This window comes from Trachypithecus francoisi, unplaced genomic scaffold (assembly GCF_009764315.1).
Source record: "Trachypithecus francoisi isolate TF-2019V2 unplaced genomic scaffold, Tfra_2.0 Lachesis_group10, whole genome shotgun sequence".
NCBI classification, from domain to species: domain Eukaryota; kingdom Metazoa; phylum Chordata; class Mammalia; order Primates; family Cercopithecidae; genus Trachypithecus; species Trachypithecus francoisi.
This window is the reverse complement of record NW_022681455.1, coordinates 5,808,259-5,830,335: the sequence shown is the minus strand read 5'-3', so window position 1 is coordinate 5,830,335 and position 22,077 is coordinate 5,808,259. Positions and strand designations below refer to the sequence as shown.

Genomic DNA, 22,077 nt, shown 5'->3' with positions numbered 1-22,077 from the left:
GGAGGCATGAGAGAGCAAGGAAGAAGGAAGACGAAAAATTATCTGCAGTGCTCATTAAGAATTCTGGCTTCTGAACTTCTAAAACTACTGAATCTTAATTTCTGAAGTTGACAGGAAGAGGAAGTTCAACAGAAACTGTCTGTGTTTTTAAGCTGCACCCCAGGTGATGTTTTAAACTTTGAGAATTACTGGCATAAATAATGCATACCCACAAATCAGAAAGTGTTACTCTTTTTGTGCCTTTCAGTGACAGTGACTGACTTTGCTCTTTGAAGGTTTGGGGCATGTCCTAAAAGAATTCCAAATGTCTTTTCTTCCTAATCATCTCTTTACCAGTTTATGGTCTCTAAGTGCATTTCTTAAAGTTGCATAGCAGCAATTTCAATTTAAGAATTAACAATGCTAGGATTTGAATAGAGTCCTGAGAAAATATTATCTGAGTATCCAAATAAATAATAACACTTGTCACTTAAATAGCAATGCCTATATGCCAGGCACTGTTCTAAGTCCTTTACATCTCTTATCTGATTTAATCATTCCAATAAACTCTTTGAAGAGTTTCCGGATGATGAAACTGAGGCAGCAAGATCTTAAATAATCACCCCAGCTAATGACTGAAGTGGCTGATTTGAATGTAGATAATCTGTTCCAGGGTCTTGACCATGATTTAATAACCATCTCTGTAAATATGATTTGATTGGACAAAAGTCTTAAAATTCTCTTATTGGGCATAAACAATCAAAATAAAAACAGAAGAAAATTTAAAAACAAAGACCACTAAAATGATCTCTTCTTAATTTGGCCTTGGTAAATCTGTTTTGACGATCTCTGCTCTCAGTGGCTAAACAGCATGTTAACAAAAGTTTTCTACACACTAAGTTCCTATGAACTCACCAAGTTTATCTGGGCTGATTGTTTCTTTCTTTTTTAAAAAACAGTTTTTTGGCAAAGGTGCAGTGGTGGCTCATGCCTGTAATCCCAGCACTTTGAGAGACCAAGGCAGGAGGATCACTTGAGGTCAGGAGTTCGAGACCAGCCTGGCCAACATGGTGATACTCCATCTCTGCTAAAAATTCAAAAAAATTAATTTGAATTTTTCCCTTCTTAAGTTTATATATTCCAGGTGGTGTGTGCCTATAATCCTAGCTACTCAGGAGACTTAGGTGGGAAGATTGCTTGAACCTGGGAAGTGGAGGTTGCAGTGAGCCAAGATCACAACACTGCACTCCAGCCTGGGTGACAGAATGAGATTCTGCCTCAAAATAAATAATAGAAGTTTTATTGAGATATAATTATTATATAATAAACTATACACGTTTGATGTAAACAATTTGATGAGTTTGAACACATGTATATTCCCTATAAATCATCACCATATAGTCAAGGTAATAGACATATCCATCACCTCCAAAAGCTTCCTTGTGTCCCTTTGTGTTTTTGTGTGGTAAGAACGTTTAACATGAGATCTACCCACTTAAGAAATTTTTAGGCCGGGCGCGGTGGCTCAAGCCTGTAATCCCAGCACTTTGGGAGGCTGAGACGGGCGGATCACGAGGTCAGGAGATCGAGACCATCCTGGCTAACATGGTGAAACCCCGTCTCTACTAAAAAATACAAAAAACTAGCTGGGCACGGTGGCGGGCGCCTGCAGTCCCAGCTACTCGTGAGGCTGAGGCAGGAGAATGGCGTAAACCCGGGAGGCGGAGCTTGCAGTGAGCTGAGATCCGGCCACTGCACTCCAGCCTGGGTGACAGAGCGAGACTCCGTCTCAAAAAAAAAAAAAAACTAAGACTAAGAAACTCAATCAAAACCGCTCAACTACATGGAAACTGAACAACCTGCTCCTGAATGACTACTGGGTACATAACGAAATGAAAGCAGAATAAAGATGTTCTTTGAAACCAATGAGAACAAAGATACAACATACCAGAATCTCTGGGACACATTTAAAGCAGTGTGTAGAGGGAAATTTATAGCACTAAATGCCCACAAGAGAAAGCAGGAGAGATCTAAAATTGACACTCTAACATCACAATTAAAAGAACTAGAGAGGCAAGAGCAAACACATTCAAAAGCTAGCAGAAGGCAAGAAATAACTAAGATCAGAGCAGAACTGAAGGAGATAGAGACACAAAAAACCCTCCAAAAAATCAATGAATCCAGGAGTTCGTTTTTTGAAAAGATAAACAAAATTGACAGACCGCTAGCTAGACTAATAAAGAAGAAAAGAGAGAAGAATCAAATAGACGCAATAAAAAATGATAAAGGGGATATCACCACCGACCCCACAGAAATACAAACAACCATCAGAGAATACTATAAATGCCTCTACGCAAATCGACTAGAAAATCTAGAAGAAATGGATAATTTCCTGGACACTTACACTCTCCCAAGACTAAACCAGGAAGAAGTTGAATCCCTGAATAGACCAATAGCAGGCTCTGAAATTGAGGCAACAATTAATAGCCTACCCACCAAAAAAAGTCCAGGACCAGATGGATTCACAGCTGAATTCTACCAGAGGTACAAGGAGGAGCTGGTACCATTCCTTCTGAAACTATTTCAATCAATAGAAAAAGAGGGAATCCTCCCTAACTCTTTTTATGAGGCCAACATCATCCTGATACCAAAGCCTGGCAGAGACACAACAAAAAAAGAGAATTTTAGACCAATATCCCTGATGAACATCGATGCAAAAATCCTCAATAAAATACTGGCAAACCGGATTCAGCAGCACATCAAAAAGCTTATCCACCATGATCAAGTGGGCTTCATCCCTGGGATGCAAGGCTGGTTCAACATTCGCAAATCAATAAACGTAATCCAGCATATAAACAGAACCAAAGACAAGAACCACATAATTATCTCAATAGATGCAGAAAAGGCTTTTGACAAAATTCAACAGCCCTTTATGCTAAAAACGCTCAATAAATTGGTATTGATGGAACGTACCTCAAAATAATAAGAGCTATTTATGACAAACCCACAGCTAATATCATACTGAATGGGCAAAAACTGGAAAAATTCCCTTTGAAAACTGGCACAAGACAGGGATGCCCTCTCTCACCACTCCTATTCAACATAGTCTTGGAAGTTCTGGCTAGGGCAATCAGGCAAGAGAAAGAAATCAAGGGTATCCAGTTAGGAAAAGAAGAAGTCAAATTGTCCCTGTTTGCAGATGACATGATTGTATATTTAGAAAACCCCATCGTCTCAGCCCAAAATCTCCTTAAGCTGATAAGCAACTTCAGCAAAGTCTCAGGATACAAAATTAATGTGCAAAAATCACAAGCATTCTTATACACCAGTAACAGACAAGCAGAGAGCCAAATCAGGAATGAACTTCCATTCACAGTTGCTTCAAAGAGAATAAAATACCTAGGAATCCAGCTTACAAGGGATGTAAAGGACCTCTTCAAGGAGAACTACAAACCACTGCTCAGTGAAATCAAAGAGGACACAAACAAATGGAAGAACATACCATGCTCATGGATAGGAAGAATCAATATTGTGAAAATGGCCATACTGCCCAAGGTGATTTACAGATTCAATGCCATCCCCATCAAGCTACCAATGACTTTCTTCACAGAATTGGAAAAAACTGCTTTAAAGTTCATATGGAACCAAAAAAGAGCCCGCATTGCCAAGACAATCCTAAGTCAAAAGGACAAAGCTGGAGGCGTCACGCTACCTGACTTCAAACTATACTACAAGGCTACAGTAACCAAAACAGCATGGTACTGGTACCACAACAGAGATATAGACCAATGGAACAGAACAGAGTCCTCAGAAATAATACCACACATCTACAGCCATCTGATCTTTGACAAACCTGAGAGAAACAAGAAATGGGGAAAGGATTCCCTATTTAATAAATGGTGCTGGGAAAATTGGCTAGCCATAAGTAGAAAGCTGAAACTGGATCCTTCCTTACCCCTTATACGAAAATTAATTCAAGATGGATTAGAGACTTAAATGTTAGACCTAATACCATAAAAACCCTAGAAGAAAATCTAGGTAGTACCATTCAGGACATAGGCATGGGCAAGGACTTCATGTCTAAAACACCAAAAGCAACGGCAGCAAAAGCAAAAATTGACACATGGGATCTAATTAAACTAAAGAGCTTTTGCACAGCTAAAGAAACTACCATCAGAGTGAACAGGCAACCTACAGAATGGGAAAAAATTTTTGCAACCTACTCATCTGACAAAGGGCTAATATCCAGAATTTACAAAGAACTCAAACAAATATACAAGAAAAAAACAAACAACCCCATCAAAAAGTGGGGAAAGGATATGAACAGACATTTCTCAAAAGAAGACATCCATACAGCCAACAGACACATGAAAAAATGCTCATCATCACTCACCATCAGAGAAATGCAAATCAAAACTACAATGAGATACCATCTCACACCAGTTAGAATGGCAATCATTAAGAAGTCAGGAAACAACAGGTGTTGGAGAGGATGTGGAGAAATAGGAACACTTTTACACTGTTGGTGGGATTGTAAACTAGTTCAACCATTATGGAAAACAGTATGGCGATTCATCAAGGATCTAGAACTAGATGTACCATATGACCCAGCCATTCCACTACTGGGTATATACCCAAAGGATTATAAATTACTCTACTACAAAGACACATGCACACGTATGTTTATTGCGGCACTATTCACAATAGCAAAGACTTGGAATCAACCCAAATGTCCATCTGTGACAGACTGGATTAAGAAAATGTGGCACATATACACCATGGAATACTATGCAGCCATAAAAAAGGATGAGTTTGCATCCTTTGTAGGGACATGGATGCAGCTGGAAACCATCATTCTTAGCAAACTATCACAAGAAGAGAAAACCAAACACCGCATGTTCTCACTCATAGGTGGGAACTGAACAATGAGATCACTTGGACTCGGGAAGGGGAACATCACACACTGGGGCCTATCATGGGGAGGGGGGAGGAGGGAGGGATTGCATTGGGGAGTTATACATGATATAAACGTCATGCACATGTACCCTAGAACTTAAAGTATAATAAAAAAAAAAAAAAAAAAAGAAATTTTTAAGTGCAAATAATGCATTATTATTGACTATGGAACAACATAGCTCTATACTTAACTCATCTCACGTAACTAAAACTTTATTATACTTATGCAACAACATATCTCTATAACTAATTCATCTTATATAATTAAAACTTTATTTCTAATTCCCTATTTCCTTCTCCTCCCAGCTCCTAGGAACTGTATTCTCAGCTTCTGTTAGTGTGACTGTTTTAGGTACCTCATGTCAGTGGAATCAGGCAGTATTTGTCCTTCTGTGACTGGCTTATTTCACTAACATCATGTCCTCAAAACCCATTCATGTTGTGACATATTTTAGAATGTCCTTCTTTTTAAAAACTGGATAATATTCCATTGTACATATAAACCACATTTTCTTTATCCATTCATCTATCAATGAACACGTAGGTGGTTTCCATGCCTTGGCTATTGTGACTGGTATTTCAATGAACATCGGATGCAGATATCTTTCTGAGATCCTGATCTCAATTTTGGGAGGTATATACCCAGAAGCGGGATTGCTGAAATCATAAGTTAATTCTATGTATTTTTTGTTTGAGGATACCATTTTCCACAGCAGCTACACCATTTTACATGCCCACTGACAGTGCAGAAGGGTTCCAGTTCCTCCACACCCTCGCAAATGACTGTTCCTTGCATTCCCCCATGCAGCGTCTACTTGTCTTCAGTGAGCTCCAGATCATCGTTAGTAAGCAGCCTCACTTTTTGGAGCCTCATCTTAGCTTATATCTTTATAGTGCAGCTCTATCCTAGAGGAGCCTAAGGCAAACCTTTCTCAGCTGCTCTTCCTGATTTGTGTAACTTTCCATAATCCAACTGTTAAGGATTCATCCTAGGTTAAATGTAGTTGATTCTCTTAAAACAGGAATTTAAATCAAATGGAGTATTTTTTCACATATCCTACGTATAAAATAATTATAAACAGAAATGCGCTATGTCCTCAATAGTCATTCGTGTTGTCACATATTGTAGAATTTCCTTCTTTAGATGTGAGTTTCCTTCAATGTATGCTAAGATGCAGGGTCAGAACAGGCACAAGTAAGAAAGCAGGCATCTGGATGGAATGATACGGCTCAAAGAGCTCATTCAAGAGCCCACTGAGCACTTCCTCCATGTTCAACATAGAGGTCATCTGAGAAAAACAGGATGTGACTCCTGCCTGCAGTGGCACCTATCACAGTTAGACAAACAACACCAGCCATTGCAATGGAACAAAAGCAGATCGTATACGCTAAAGAGTGAAACTGAATATTCCCATAAACAGATGGGAAAAAATGTGGGCTGGATGACAGAAGTGCTGGGTGATTCACACATAGCTGGTTGAACAAACATACCCAACGGGGCCTATTAATGAACAAATGTCAACAGATAGTGAGATCTCTATTGGCTCTACCCTCACTGCAGACTTGTCCGACATTTTGATAAATGATTTGGATAAGAAGAGTAACAGTATAATTGATCGAGTCTGTGATATCATGAAACTGGAAGTGATAGTAAACACATTGAATAATAGAAGCAGAATCCTAGATGCCTACAGTATTGGTCTGATCTGCCAGCATGGTCTGTGGGGTGGTATGTCCCAACAAAGGGAGCAGACACACTTCTCCTGACCAGCGCTGCACTGACCACACCTATGGCGGCCCTTCTAGGGCAACTCACTCAAATGGGGAATTTTAAATTAGATCAGATTCTGGAAAGAGTGACCAGGAGAAACTGCCTTGAGACCAATGTAAGCGAGGGGAGAATAGGCAATCTAGCATAGAGAAGATAGCCTATGGTCAGTTGTTATTTCCATATGTTTAAAAAAATAGACGTGAAATCGGACTTCAGCTTATTTGATGTCATTTCACAAGGTTGAACCTCACAAATTTTGACTTTATAGCATAAGCCTTTCAAAGAGAAAGAAAAAGAATATTGATTTAGTACCTATCCAGTGCCAGAAACTGTACTTAGCATTTTACATCCTTCTTCTAGCAATCAAATAAGATATAAATTATTATCCCATTTTACATACTATTCCATTTATCTATTGCTGAATAACAAACTACTACAAAACTTAGCACCTTAAGGCAACAATTGATTATTCTTATACCTCATCGTTTTGTGGGCCAGGAATATGGACAGGATAGAGGAAGAATAGCTTCTCTCTCTCCCATGGTGTCTGGAGCCTCTTCTGGAATGTCTTGGCTGTTTAAGTAACTCTCTTTCTCCACCCAGCCTCTTCACCTATGGGCTTCCTCACAACATGGCAGACTCAGGGTAGAAATTCTTAGTAGCTCAGGGCTCCAGAAGAGTGAGGCAGATGCTACCACTCCTTTTAGGTCTAGGCATGGAACCAGGGCAGCATCACTTCCTCCGTGCTCTGGTGGTTGGGGTAGTCATAGGGCCAGCCCACGTTTAAGAAGAGGGATTAAAAATAATATCAAAATGATTCATGACTGTTTTTAATTCATTACACAGATGAGGAAGTACAGGAAGGTGGGAAGTGGCAGAGCCAGGACTCAAACCACATCTGACCAACTGTCATTTCCTTCCCTTATTACCTCAGTAATGCATCTGTGTATGTGGGCTCAAGGGTCTCCTCTAAGATGACTTTAAAATGTGTGTTTTCATCCCCAGCCTTGCTGCTTAGCTCTATCTCCAGTGGAAACTGTACATCTCCATTTGAATTTCCTGGAGCCAACTCAGACTTATTAGGATGAGACAAGAATTCAGAATTCATCACAGGTCCTATCTCCATCCCAATCTAGGCAAACCGGCAGCTCACCAGTCACACTGGCTCAGAACCTCATGTTGACCTCTGTCCCTGCCCTGTCACTTTTTTCCTGTGTCTGGTCAGTCACCATTGCCAAGGCCTGTAAATTCATAAGCACAACAGTCTTCAAGGCTGCTCAAAGACCAGTTCTACCTACACCCCCTCCAGCTGCCTATCATGTTCACCATCCCCAGCCACACTGCCTGCTGCTCCTCCCAAGCCTCTCCACAGACACCATCTCCCTAGAATGACCATTCTATCAAACATTACTGATATTGTTATGTCTGTTTATTTGATTATTTATTTATTGTCTGCTTCTCCTACTAGAACAATGCTATTCAACAGAAATATAATTTAAGCCACATCTGTAATTTTACATTTTATGGTAGCCACATTTAAAAGGGCCAAAAGAAACAGGTGAAATTAATTTTAAGAATGTATTTCTCTTAATCATGTGTATCGGTCCATTTTCACACCGCTATAAAGATACTACCGGGACTGGGTAACTTATGAAGAAAAAAGATTTAATTGATTCACAGTTCTGCATGGCTGGGGAGGCCTCAGGAAACTTACAATCATGGCGGAAGGGGAAGGGGAAGCAAGGCACCTCTTACGTGGTGGCAGGCAATAGAGTGCAGGGGAAAATGCTGCTTTTAAACCATCAGATTTCATGAGAACTCCCTCATTAACACGAGAACAGCATGGGGGAAACTGCCCCCATGATCCAATCACCTCCCATCAGTTCCCTCCCTCAACATGTGGGGATTACAATTCTAGATGAGATTTAGGTGAGGACAGAGAGCCAAACCATATCACCATGATATCCAGAATACTATTATTTTAACATGTAATCGATATGGAAAATCATTAATGAGATACTTTACATTTTTTAGTCTAAATTTTGAAATCAGACGTGTGTTTTGCACTTTGTTTACCTCTCATTCAGACTGGCCACATTTCAAGGGCTTGGTAGCTACACGTGCTAGTGGCTGCCATCTTGGACAGCACAGCTCTAAAACAGAAGCTCTTTGAGGGTGTGCACTTTTTTTTTTTTTTTTTTGAGACGGAGTCTTGCTCTGTTGCCCGGGCTGGAGTGCAGTGGCCTGATCTCAGCTCACTGCAAGCTCCGCCTCCCAGGTTTACGCCATTCTCCTGCCTCAGCCTCCCGAGTAGCTGGGATTACAGGCGCCTGCCACCTCGCCCGGCTAGTTTTTTGTATTTTTTAGTAGAGACGGGGTTTCACTGGGTTAGCCAGGATGGTCTCGATCTCCTGACCTCGTGATCCACCCGTCTCAGCCTCCCAAAGTGCTGGGATTACAGGCTTGAGCCATCGAGCCTGGCCGAGGGTGTGCACTTTGTTCTCTTTGTTCACCTGTCTCTTCAAGGTGCCCTGAACTTTGCCTAACCCTTAAAAAATATTTTCTTACTGCATGTGTGCAGGAATGCAATGAATAAAATGCACCCCTTGTTTTGATTGTCCCCCACCCCTTCCTCCTGATCCCACAGTGGCAGAAGCCTCCTACCTGTCAAGCATCTACAGGTGTGGCAAAGAACTGCTCCTTTCCAGCTTGAGATGCTCTTCCCACACCACCAGTTTCTGTCTTGAGCCTCTTTGCACTGGTGAGAGGCCTCAGAATAAGGCTTGTCTGGTGGCCCCAGCCAATGGACACCTACCTCTTCCCATCTCTTCCCATAGCACGAAAGTGTGTGACTTCAGTCCTCTTTCCTCACCCCTGTCCTACCCTCCCACTGATCTCCACTCCTCACCTTCATCCTGAGGTCTAGAGCAGAGTCCCTGAGAGCTTGTACTGAGGTTGAAGAATGCTGACCTCTGACCGCTCACTTTTTGAATGAGAAAACCTAGGGTCAGAGACCTGCCTGGTTTGAATCTGTGCCCACCTTGACTCTGAGGCTCTTTGAGGGACCCCACCTTGCACATCTGTCCACTGTTTCTGGGACAACCTGGTGCCAGCTTGTAGCCTAGCTCTTAGCCTTGGCTGACAGTTCCAGTCTTTGCATCCCTGGATGTCACATCTTGGGGTGGCACAGAGCACTCTGCTGGCTTGGAGCTTCTCACCAACTAACCTTTTTGAAAGCTTCTTTGAGATATAATTTACATACCATACAATTCACTCCGTTAAAGTATATAATTCAATGGACTTTACTATATTTACAGGTATGTGCAACCATCTTCACAGTCAATTTTCATATCACCTCAAAAAGAAACCTTTTAGTCACTTCCCTATCCTCTCCCCCAGGCCCTGGCAACCATGAATGCACTCTTCGTTTCTATGGATTTGCCTGTTCTGGATATTTCATATGAATGAAATCATACAACATGTAGTCTTTAGTGACTGGCTTCTGTTACATAGCATAATGTTATCAAGGTTCATCTGGGATGTAGAATGTGTCAGTGCCTCACTCCTTTTGAGGGCTGATAATACCCCATTGTGTGGATACACCCATCACCCATTGATGGACATTCGAGTTTCTCCTGCCTTGTGGCTATTATGAATAACGTTGCTGTGACCATTCATGTAAACCCCTCCATTGATTCTTCCTATCTCTTGCTGCCAGATGAGTCTTCAGCAAGCATTGGAAAGCAGGTCAGTCCACTGTTCCTAACATCTGCCATTGGTCCTGGCACTGGAGGCCCTTCATCACAGTGGCCTCCTCTACTCCCCCCACCTGGCTGCAGAGAGGCAGTGAAAGGTCGTGGTCAAGATTGGGGTCTGAAAGCCAGGGCTTCACCTCCCAGCTGGTAGTGAGCTCAGCCAGACAGAAGGCCAGCCCAGGTTCAGGGTTTGGGAAGAACGGTAGCTACTCACTTTGGTTTACTATCAACATGGCAAGGACATGGGGGATGTGTTCCCCAGGGCTGCCCTCTGCTTCTCACAGAGACAGACCCCAGGCTCCGAGAGGCAGCCTGCCAGGCTGAATGAGCCATTGCCTGAGAAGCAGGGCCCACCACCCTTCTCATACCATTTTAGGCTGGGGAAGGGGCCATAGCAGCTCTCAGGGGTCCACCACCTTAGCACTGCAGTCACACCCTCTCTATTGTCTCTTACTACCTCACCAGGTACCACCACCACGGTGATTTTAGACAACTCATTTAACCTCTCTGTGCCTCAGTCTGCTCCCCTGGCAAATGGGGATAATAATAGTACCAACCTCAGAGCATTCTTGAAAATGCATGCCTGAGTGCTTAAACCCAGCCAGAGCAGGGAAAGCTCCATGTGTGTCAGGGATTCTTTCTTCCCAAATCACACTTTGTTGTAGTGAGATTTATCTCCTCCCCATGGTCCTCTCTTCACACCCAAGGTCTGGATTTTCTGCTTATGTAAGTTCTGGCTATTTGTATTAGTTTCCTATTGCCACTGCAACAAATTGTCACAAACTCCGTGGCTTAAAACAACATATTTTTTTCTCTTAGGATTCTGGAGGTCAGAAGTCCAGTCAGAGTCTTGCTGAGCTAAACTCCGAGTGCCAGCAGGGCCATGTTCCTTTATAGGGGCTCTGGGAAAGAATCTGTTTTTTGGCTTTTTGCAACTTCTCCCCTCCCACTCCCGCATTCTCCCTTCAACACGCTAGTTCACTTCTGTACAAAGTTGAGTGCAGTTCACCACAGACTCCTCTCCCTGTTAAGTCAGCAATTGTTTTTACTGATTTAACTCTGTCCCGATCACTTTAATCAGTGTCCAGCTTTGTTTATCTTTGGTCATCCCCTTCGTCCATCCTCCAAGTCAGCAATGGCCTGCAGAATCCTTCTCCCATCATGTCAGCCTGCCTCTGTGAGTTTGTTGCCTTGTCTTCTCTGACCCTCCTGCCTGCCTCTTCTTCCCCTTGTGAGGACCCTTGTGATGTCATTGGGCCCCCAGAAAATCCAGGATTATCTCCCTATCTCAAAGTCAGCTGATCAGCAACGTTAAACCCATCTGCAACCTAATTCCTCCTTGCCAAGTAATGTAAGATTTTCAGAGGTCTAGGAATCAGATGTGGACATTTGGGGGCCATTATTCTGCATGTCACACTATTCTGTTTTTCCCTAACATTATTGGGGTATAGTTGACAATTAAAAATTGTGTATATTTGAGGTTAACTCAATGATTCAATATATGTATACATTGGAAACTGTTCACCACAATCAAGCAAATTGATACATTCATCACCTCACATTGTTATCATTTTTTGATGCGGTGAGAACACCTAAGAGCTACCTTCTTAGCAAATTTCAAGTATACAATACTGTTAACTGGTAGTCACATTGCTGCATGTAGTTCTCCAGACCTTATTTATCTTACATAATGACCTTGCCCATACCCTTTGACCAACATCTTCCCATATCCCTCCCCCTCAGCCTCCAGTAACCACTATTCTACTCTCTGTTTTTGAGTTTGACATTTTTGGATTTCAGGTTTATGTTGTCACAAATAACAGAATTTCCTTCTTTTTAAAGGCTGAATAATATTTCATTGCATATGTATATACAACATTTTATCTATTCATCTGTCAAATGACATTTAGGTTATTTCTGTATCTTGGCTATTGTGAATGTTGCTGCAATGAACAGATACCTGTTTAAGATAATGATTTCATTTCCTTTGGATATAGACCTGACAATGGGATTGCTGATCACATGGTAGTTCTATTTTTCCTTTTTTGAGAAACTTCCGTATTGTTTTCCATGATGCCTGTACCAATTTACATTCCCATCGATCTTGGACAAGGTTTTTCTTTGCTTGACATCCTCACCAACATTTGTTATCTCTTGTCATTCTGATAATAACCATCCTAACAGGTGTGAAGTGACGTCTCACAGTGACTTTGATTATCACTTCCCTGATGATTAGTGATGTTGAACATCTTTTCATATACCTGTTAGTCATTTGTATGTCTTCTCGGGAAAAAATGTCTAGTCAATTCCTCTGTCTACTTTTTAATCAAGTTTTGCTTTTTCTGTTGAGTTGTGCGAGTTGCTCGTATATTGTGGATATTAACCCCTTATCGGATGTATGGCTTGCAAATATTTTCTCCCATTCTGTAGGTTGCTTTTCGTTGTTGTTGATTGTTTCGTTTGCTGTGCAGAAACTTTTTAGTTTGATGTAGCCTCACTTGTTCCTTTGTGCTTTTGGTTTCATGTTCAAACCATCATTGCCAAGACCAATGTCATGAAGCTCTTTCCCCCTATGTTATCTTCTGGGAGTTTTAGAGCTTCAGGGCTATGTTTCAGTCTCTCTGAGTTGATCTTTGTGTATGGTGTAAGATAAACATATAGTTTCATTTTCTTACATGAGGGTAGCCAGTTTTCTCAACAGCACTTATTGAAGAGACTGTCTTTTCCCCATTGTGTATTTTTGGCACTTTTGTTGAAGATTTGTAGATTTATTGACCACACATGTGAGTTATTTCTGGGCTTTCTGGTTTTTTCCATTGTTCTATGTGTCTGTCTTTATGCCAGTACATGTTATTTTGGTTAGTATAACTTTGTAATATATTTTGAAATCAGAGCGGGTAAAGCCTCCAGCTTTGTTCTTCTTGCTCAAGATTGCTTTGGCTACTCTGGGTCTTTTGTAGTTCCATACTTTTTTTTCTTTTCTTTTCTTTCTTTCTTTTTTTTTTTTTTGAGACAGAGTCTTGCTCTGTCCCCCCGGCTGGAGTGCAGTGGTGCAATCTCAGCTCACAGCAACCTCTGCCTCCCAGGGTCAAGCGATTCTCCTGCCTCAGCCTCCCGAGTAGTTGGAATTACAGGCACCTGCCACCATGCCTGGCTAACTTTTCTATTTTTAGTAGAGGTGGGGTTTTAGCATGTTTGCCAGGCTGGTCTTGAACTCCTGACCTCAAGTGATCCACCCACCTTGCCCTCCCAAAGTGCAGGAATTAGAGGTGAGAGCCACTGTACCTGGCCGCATATGAATTTTAGGGTAGATTTTTCTATTTCTGTAAAGGACAACATTGGGACTTTGGTAGGATTGCTTTGCATCTGTAAATCAGTTTGGGTAGTTTAGACATTTTAACAATATTTATTATTTCAGTCAACGTGGATATCTTTCCACTTATCTGTATCTTCTTTAACTTCCTTCATCATTGTTATAATTTTCAGTGTACAAGTGTTTCATCTCTTTGGTTAAATTTATTTTTAAGTATTCTCTTCTTTTTGTTGCTATTGCTAGTGGGATTATTTTCTTGATTTCCTTGTCAGATAGCTAAATGTTTGTGTATAGAAATGCACCTGATTTGCATATATTGATTTTGTATCCTGCAACTTTACTGACTGTATTTATTAAGCTCTAACAGTTTTTGGTTGAGTCTTTAGGGGTTTCTATGTATGTAACCATATCATTCTCAAATAGGGATAATTTTACTTCTTCCTTTCCAACTTGAATGTCTTTCTTTTTCTTGTCTCATTGTTCTGGCTATGACTTCTAGCACTCTTGTTGAATAGAAGTGGTGAGCATAGACATCCTTGCCTTGTGTCAGATCTTAGGGGGAAAGCTTTGGGTTTTTTCCCACTGAGTTTGATGTTAGCTGCTCTCACACTATTTTTTAAATGTTCACGTCTGGTTCCCCTTTGTCACAGAATCTTCCCAAATGACCCAGACATCAGGCTCCTTTTTCTGAATGTCCATAAAAATTCATCCTCTGTGACCTTCATTTGACACATCTTTTACGTTCTCCTGTATTGTTCCTAAGTGAAATGTGAAGTCTGGGAAGGTGTGAATCACATCTCGCCATCTTGGAGTAGACGGCATGAGCAAAGGAGAAAGGCAGGATAAGAAACCAAAAGGCTGCACTTCAGTTCCACCCAACTGGGAGACATTGGGCAAGTTCCTGAACTTCTATGACCTTCATTTTCTCCCCAAAATGGGGTAAATCCACAACTGTAATCCTAACCATTATAAAAATAAAAATAAAGCAACATAACAATAAAAAACAAACAACTCAATTAAAAATGGGCAAAGAACTTGAATAGACATCTCTCCAAAGATGATATACAAATGGCCAATAAGCACATGAAAAGATGCTCAACATCATAATCATTAGGGAAATGCAGATGAAAACTACAGTGAGATACCTCTTCACACTCATTAGAATGACTGTAATGGAAAAAAAGAGAGAGAGAGAACCAGAAAGAAAGCCCAGAAAATAACAAGTGTGGACAAGGACATGGAGAAATTGGAACACTTTCACATTGCTGGTGGGTATGTAAAACAGTAAAATGATGAAGCCACTGTAGAAAAAAAGTTACAGCAATTCCTCAGAAAAACTAAACATAGAATTACTGTATGGTCCAGCAATCTCACTTCTGGAAATACACCTTCCGAAACTGAAAGCAGGATCTCAGGCAGATCCTTGTACACTCGTATTCATAGTAGCAGTAGCCACAATAGCCAAAAGATGGAAGCAACCCAAATGTTCATCAATGGATGATGAATAAACAAAATGTGGCCTAGCTGTAGGTCGTAATATTATTATGCCTTTAAAGGGAAGGAAATTCCAACACATACTACCACAAGGATGGCCCTTGAGAACATCATGCCCAGTGAAATAAGCCAGTAACAAAAGGACAACTACTCCGTGATTTCACTTACAGGAGGCACCTAAACTAGTGAAATTCATAGAGACAGAAAGTAGAATGTTGGTTGCCGGGAGCTGGGAACAGGGGGGAATGGAGAGTTATTGTGTAATGAGGGCAGAGTTTCAGTGGGGAAGATGAAAATGTTCTAAAGATGGATGGTGTGGATGGTGGTGATGGCTGTGCCATACATAATGTGAAAGTACTTAATGTTCTTGAACTGTGCACTTAAAATGGTTAAATGGTCAATTTTAGGTTATGTATATTTTGCCACAAAAACCCACTTATACAATATAAGGTGACATTATTCCTGATATTTTCTTACCTCTCTCCCTCATACACCCACCCCTACTGCTGTGCATATTCCAGATTTCGATAAACACTTGCTAAACCAGTGCTGTCCTGACAGACATACCCTCCTCTCCTCTTCCTCCCCTGCCCATCTGTAGACATGTGTAGTTGACCAACTTACCTGAATAAATCTTTTAAACCAAACCAGTCTAAATATTTTTAATGTGACAAAACATAAAAAGGGATGGAGAAAGCAAGGGAGAGAGAGATGGGTGTGCCTCGTGCATTCATGGATTTGTATTTATACTCCAATGATCTTGTTATTTTTAAAGTCTGCTAAAGCTGGTTCCACCTGCTGGTTTCTTCTGGTGCCCTAAATCTATGTGTGCATTCTCCATATGCTTGGAGTCCGCGTACACGAGCTGTTTGTCCCCTAACTGGCTTTACGCAGTGGAAGAGGCGCAAACAGAATCCGCAGCACGTAGGACAGGGAGCCTGAAATCCCACGCCGCGCAGCACTCGCTGTGTGCAGGAGCTGAGGGAAGCAATAAGACCTAATAACCTCACCCGTCCTCCTAATTGCTTTCTTCTCCTCACAAAAGAGCCACACCAGCAGCTTTGGTGGCCCTCAGGGAAATCTCTGCTTGTTATGAGGCTGGTGGGCTATCCTTTCATCACTGTGAAATGCTGGCAGTTTGTGTCAACAAATCCAATTTCAGTCAATCAATAGGCACCCTGCCTGCCAGCTCTGTCCCAGCTCGGCAGAACTGCACAGCTGGCCTCCCCTCCCTCCCATCCGCTGCCCACACCCTGGAGCCCTGGCAGCCAGAGCCACTGCTGCCCATGGGGTGGGAGAATGCCCAGGCAGCCAGGTCAGACTGGATATGGCAGGCAGCAATTGACAAGGCTGGTTCCACCACCGAGAGTCACAGCGCACTGGAAAGACACCAAGTTGTACAGGGTAGAAGGGCCAGCTTTGTGCAGATGGACTTGGGTACAGGTCTGATTCTGCCACTTTGGGCTATATATGACCTTGAACTTCAAGTCAAGTTCTTCACCTTTTTGAACTCTAGCTTCCTTAGTTATAAAGCGGGGATGCTGGCCGGGCGCGGTGGCTCAAGCCTGTAATCCCAGCACTTTGGGAGGCTGAGACGGGCGGATCACGAGGTCAGGAGATCGAGACCATCCTGGCTAATACGGTGAAACCCCGTCTCTACTAAAAAATACAAAAAACTAGCCGGGCGAGGAGGCGGGCACCTGTAGTCTCAGCTACTCCGGAGGCTGAGACAGGAGAATGGCGTGAACCCAGGAGGCGGAGCTTGCAGTGAGCTGAGAGCCGGCCACTGCACTCCAGCCTGGGCGGCAAAGCAAGACTCCGTCTCAAAAAAAAAAATAAAAAATAAATAAATAAATAAAAATAAAGTGGGGATGCTACTACTACCTGCTACAGGATTGTTAAGAAAAGTGTTATAATGCATGCAAAGTGCTTTGTCCAGTCCCTGGCACACAGTAAAGAGAGAGAGCGAGAGAAAGAGAGAGAGAGAGAGTGTGTGTGTGTGTGTGTGTCATTGTGATCTGCCAAGTCTTACAAGCCAAATAGGGCAATAAATGGAAACCACTGCAGATTTTACAATCATCATTAGCATCATCATCATTATTATTGTCATGTTGAGGGTTGCACAGAAAACAGCCTGGAACCAGCCTACATGGTTCTACCAACACAGGGTGAAAACGTTTGGCCTTCAGTTCACAAAGGTTCGCTCAGCAGAGATGTATACTAGATGATCACCAACATTTGCAAAAAATAAATACTATAGTGTCTTCATCAGAGGGCTGCCACCAGCCTCAGGAGGGCATTCCCAGGTAGAAGTGTCTCAGGAGGTTTGTTTTGTTGCCTGGCCCAACATCCTATGGGAAAGGAGCTCAATAGTGGCTCCCTGAGATTTCTGCATTCTCTGGAAGCCAGAAAAAGCAAAGACCTCCCGGCAATTGAACTCTCTTGCTTGTAGGGGAGATCACAGCTTCATAGACAGATGGCTGTTTTCCCTTGGGTGACAGAGGTCCTTGTTGGGCAACAAAGAGTTAAACACAAATCTATTTCTCGCCAGTAGCTGTCACACCTAATAGATTGGGATGAGATACCACTGCATTAGTGTGCGAATTTCCCCAGATGAAGGCAGCAGCAAAGCCCTTTGGAACAAGCCACAGAAGGACAGAAACAAACTAATCAAGGAATATACAGCTTCACACAAGATCCAGGGGCTTCTGACATGGGAGGAACACAAAGTTTTTAACTAACCAAGGATGCAAACATTACCCCAGCAAGAAATGGTTCAAAGTACCTTGGAGTGCATTTTGCGATTGCTGTTACTGCTGCTGCTGTTTTGTATAATTGGGAAGGGAAAGAGAATAATTAGAGGTGAGATTTTCAGGCACAGAATGACCTAGTATTTATTGACTTTCCACTCTGAGGTAGGCACTGTGAGAGGCCCTTCCACCTTGACTATTTCATTGCATTTGTCATAATAACCGTGCATGGCAGAAATATTTATGCTTTTTGTCCAATGTGGATGCTGAGGCCCAGATAGAACCCAGAAAGCTCTGGGACCTGGCATAGACCAGGTGCTCAGGAACGAGAGATTGGCGGAGACTTGCCCAGGGTCGCAAATCGAGAGGAGAGATTCAAATGCAGATCCTAAAACTCCAGACCACCCCTCTTTGCTCTCTCCCTATCTGCTTGCTCAGTGCAGGAGACTGGGAGGGCCCTGAGCCAGGATGGGTTTAGACACATGCAAGAAAATTCCTTGGGGGAAAAATGTTTTTTCCACAAGAATCTGCTCTCAAATAGCAGCCACACTTCTCCATACAGCCCAGAGACAGCTCCTTCTAACATTCAAGCTAGTTTCAGGTCTTTGGAGGAGAGATTCTAAGATTCTAAATTAAAAAAAAAAAAAATTAGACCGCCAGAACAGTAGAATATGATTCACGTTTGTTATGAATTACAATTGGGTCTTTATCGTGCAGCACGGGGTCCTCAATGGTGCTTCCATCCTTTCTGAAATTGATCTTATTGGATAGCAATGACCAAAAGGGAAAACAAAAGCAAATAGTCATGCATGTTTGGAAGATCTGGGACTGAGACCCGCAAGTGTGGTGGGAAGGTTCACTGCTCTCGGAAATGTAATTGCTGAATGGAAACAGGCTTAGAAATCTGGATTCCAACCAGACTTGAGCTCCATGCTAGCATATCAAACTGCCTGCTGGAATCACTATGCAGATGTCCCAAAGGCAGATAAAACTCAACATGCCTAAAAGCAAATGAATTGTTTGATGCTGCACCAGGCTCACCACCACAAAAGGGGAAATCGCCTGCATTCTCTACTTTGGTTGGTGACATCAACATCCCCCAAGCCTCTCAGACTAGACACTTGGGATTCTCCCTAGGTTTTCCCTCTTCCTTATTCCTCCTGCCAATGTGCTGTTCAGTTCTCGTCTTCCCACCGTCACCGTCCCTTTGTGCCTATCTTCTACCTGTCTTTATTCATCAACCCTTAACCGGCCTCTCTGATAGCAATCTCACTCTCCTCTACCCATCACTGGTTTCAGAGATTTTTCTAAAATCTAAATTTGACCTTGGCACTCCCTGCTTACCACCTTCAATTACCCACTAGCATTGATGGTTTTAAAGCTGAAAATCTTTAGCATTTTATGAAAAACACATAATTTTCAGAGATGAATGCATTGTGCCTGCCTCCGAAGTACATGCAGTCTTGTTAAATAAGCACCATTGTGATGGTTCATTTTACATGTCAACTTGGCAAGGTCAGGTCATGTGTGTTCATTTGCTATGGCTACCACAGAAAATATCACAGACTGTTGGTGGCTTAAACAACAGAAATTTATTTTCTCACAGTCCTGGAGGCTGGAAATCCAAGATCAAGGTGCTGGCAGGGTTGGTGTTTCCAAAGGCCTCTCTTCTGGGCTTGCTACCTTCTTGCTTCCCCTTCCATCACATGGTCGTCCTTTTGTGCACATGCATCCCAGTGCCCCTCTGTGTGTACTAATCTTCTTTTCTTATAGGGACACAAGTCAGCTTGGATTTGGGCCCACCTCAAAAGCCTCGTTTTAACTTAATTCTTTTGTTTTTTGTTTTTTGTTTTTTTGCTTTGTTTTGTTTTGAAACGGAGTCTCACTCTGTTGCCAGGCTGGAGTACAGTGGAGCGATCTCAGCTCACTGCAACCTTTACCTCCGCAGTTCAAGCGATTCTCCTGCCTCAGCCTCCAAGTAGCTGGGATTTCAGGCGCGCACCACCACGCCTGGCTAATTTTTTGTATCTTTTAGTAGAGACAGAGTTTCACCATGTTGGCCAGGATGGTCTCGATCTCTTGACCTCGTGATCTGCCCACTTCAGCCTTCCAAAGTGCTGGGATTACAGGCGTGAGCCACCACACCCGGCCCACTTAATTCCTCTTTTACAACCCTATCTCCAAATGCAGTCATATTCTCAGTTATTAGGGGTTCAGACTTCAACTTGTGAATTTGGGGAAGACAAAACTTAGTCCATAACAGCCATGGCAACCAGATTTTGCTCAATCACTAATCTACATGTTGCTGTGAAGACTTTTTTGTATGTGATTAACATTTTATATCAGTAAACTCTGAGTAAAGCAGATGACCCTTCATACTGTGGGTGGTTCTCATTCAATCAGTAAAAGGCTTTACGAGAAAAGACTGAGGTTCCCTGAAGAAGTGGGAATTCTGCCCCCAAATTGCCTTCAGACTTGAGCTGCAACATCAGCTCTTTTCTGGGTCTGCAGATTTTGAACTCGCCAGTCCCACAATCACATGAGCCACTTTCTTAACACACACACACCCTCTGTGTGTGTGTGTGTATACATAGCATATACATAACACATACATACGTAAACATATGTATTTCCTGTTGGTCCTGCTTCTTTGGCTAGCCTTGACTAACAGAACCATCAGACCCAGGCTACTCCATCCTGCGGCTCCACAATTCATAATGTGTTACCTCTGGGTCAGAGCTGGCTGCTTGAGTCCTATACATGGTGGCTCCATTCCAGACAGCTGGAGAGAGGAAGGGACCTAAAAAGACACATTCCCTTATTTTAGGGACAGTTCCTGGAAGTACAGCATGACCATCCCATTGGCCTGAACTTAGTCACATCTAGTTGCAAGGGAATTGGGAACATAGTCTTGATTCCAGAAGCCATGCACCCAGCTAAAAATCAAGAGGTTTTATATCATGGTAGAATGGACATGGCGCTGCACCAGGAGACGGTATCTGCTACAAATACCACATGAAGGGCGCTGACAATGAACATTTTAGAAGTTAAAATGCAGGAGATTAATGCGGGCAGGGTCCGACAGAGAAGGCTGCAGAGTGCAAGGGGACCGGGGCTGACTTGGAAAGAAGGGCTACTCCGCCCAAGTACAAGAACACATGAGCACTCTTGCCCCAGCGTGAGCATCAACACCGTGATCACGGTTATTACCTGGGAGGTCTCCTGCCCAGGATCCAGGCAGTGAGGCTGCCCTGGAGGCAGGCTCGCTCAGCTACAGGCGCGTGGGCAGCAACGGCCAAGCCGAGGATGGCAGGGCCGGCGGGCGACCAGGCCTCCGGCCAAGGGCACGCGACCCCCCCACCCCCCGCGCTTCCCGGGTACTCCCCCAAAGCCTGGGAGGCGTGGGCACCTGCGCGGGGCGGTGCCGGGGAAACGCAGTCATCGCCTCAGGGCACGCCAGCCAATGGGCGGCCTCAGCGATGCGGTAATGCCCCAACGCGGCGTTTCATTGGCCAGCTCTCTTTCAGGTTCCAACTATTTATTAGATTTTTTTTTTTTTTTAAGAAATTGCAAATAGGCCTAAACAAAATCCAGAGGAGAGGGAAGGGATACCTGAGCGCAGACGGGTGGGAGAAGACGCCCCGAGGTGCAGCGTTGGCACGAGAAGCCCCGTCTGCGAGCCCCGAGGCGGAGATGACTCCCCAAGCCCTGTGCAGACAGGAGAGCCCGCCCCTCCCTCTCCCGCGCCTGCTGAACTTTGGGGTCAGCAGAGGAATGTCCCCCGCTGTTAATGTTTTGTTTTTACTGTTTTACAATTCACATTTCGTGCCGCAGGGTCGCTCAGAGTCCTCACACACCAGAGTGTACTGTGAAGCTGCAACAGGGACAGAGAGGTTTGTAGGAAGCGGCATTTCCCAAAAGCCAAGCTCTGAACCTTTCATTCCCAGAGCACATCACAGGTCCAGCGTTCCACAGAACACACCCCAGAAAAACGCTCCTGTGGAGGGTCCGTCCCGCCAGGATCCCCGGCTGGTCAGGAACGCTCCGAGGGCCTCCTTA

General features: G+C 43.2%; 1 long non-coding RNA gene across 1 annotated transcript in view; it reads right to left on the bottom strand.

Annotated features, from left to right (window-relative positions):
- The window catches only part of LOC117086669, a 65,748-nt gene extending 44,431 nt beyond the window's left edge, over nt 1-21,317 (bottom strand). Inside the window, exon 1 of the long non-coding RNA XR_004438521.1 lies at nt 21,229-21,317. This is a non-coding gene — a long non-coding RNA (uncharacterized LOC117086669). The remainder of the gene's footprint in view (nt 1-21,228) is intronic.
- Nucleotides 21,318-22,077: the final 760 nt, after the last annotated feature.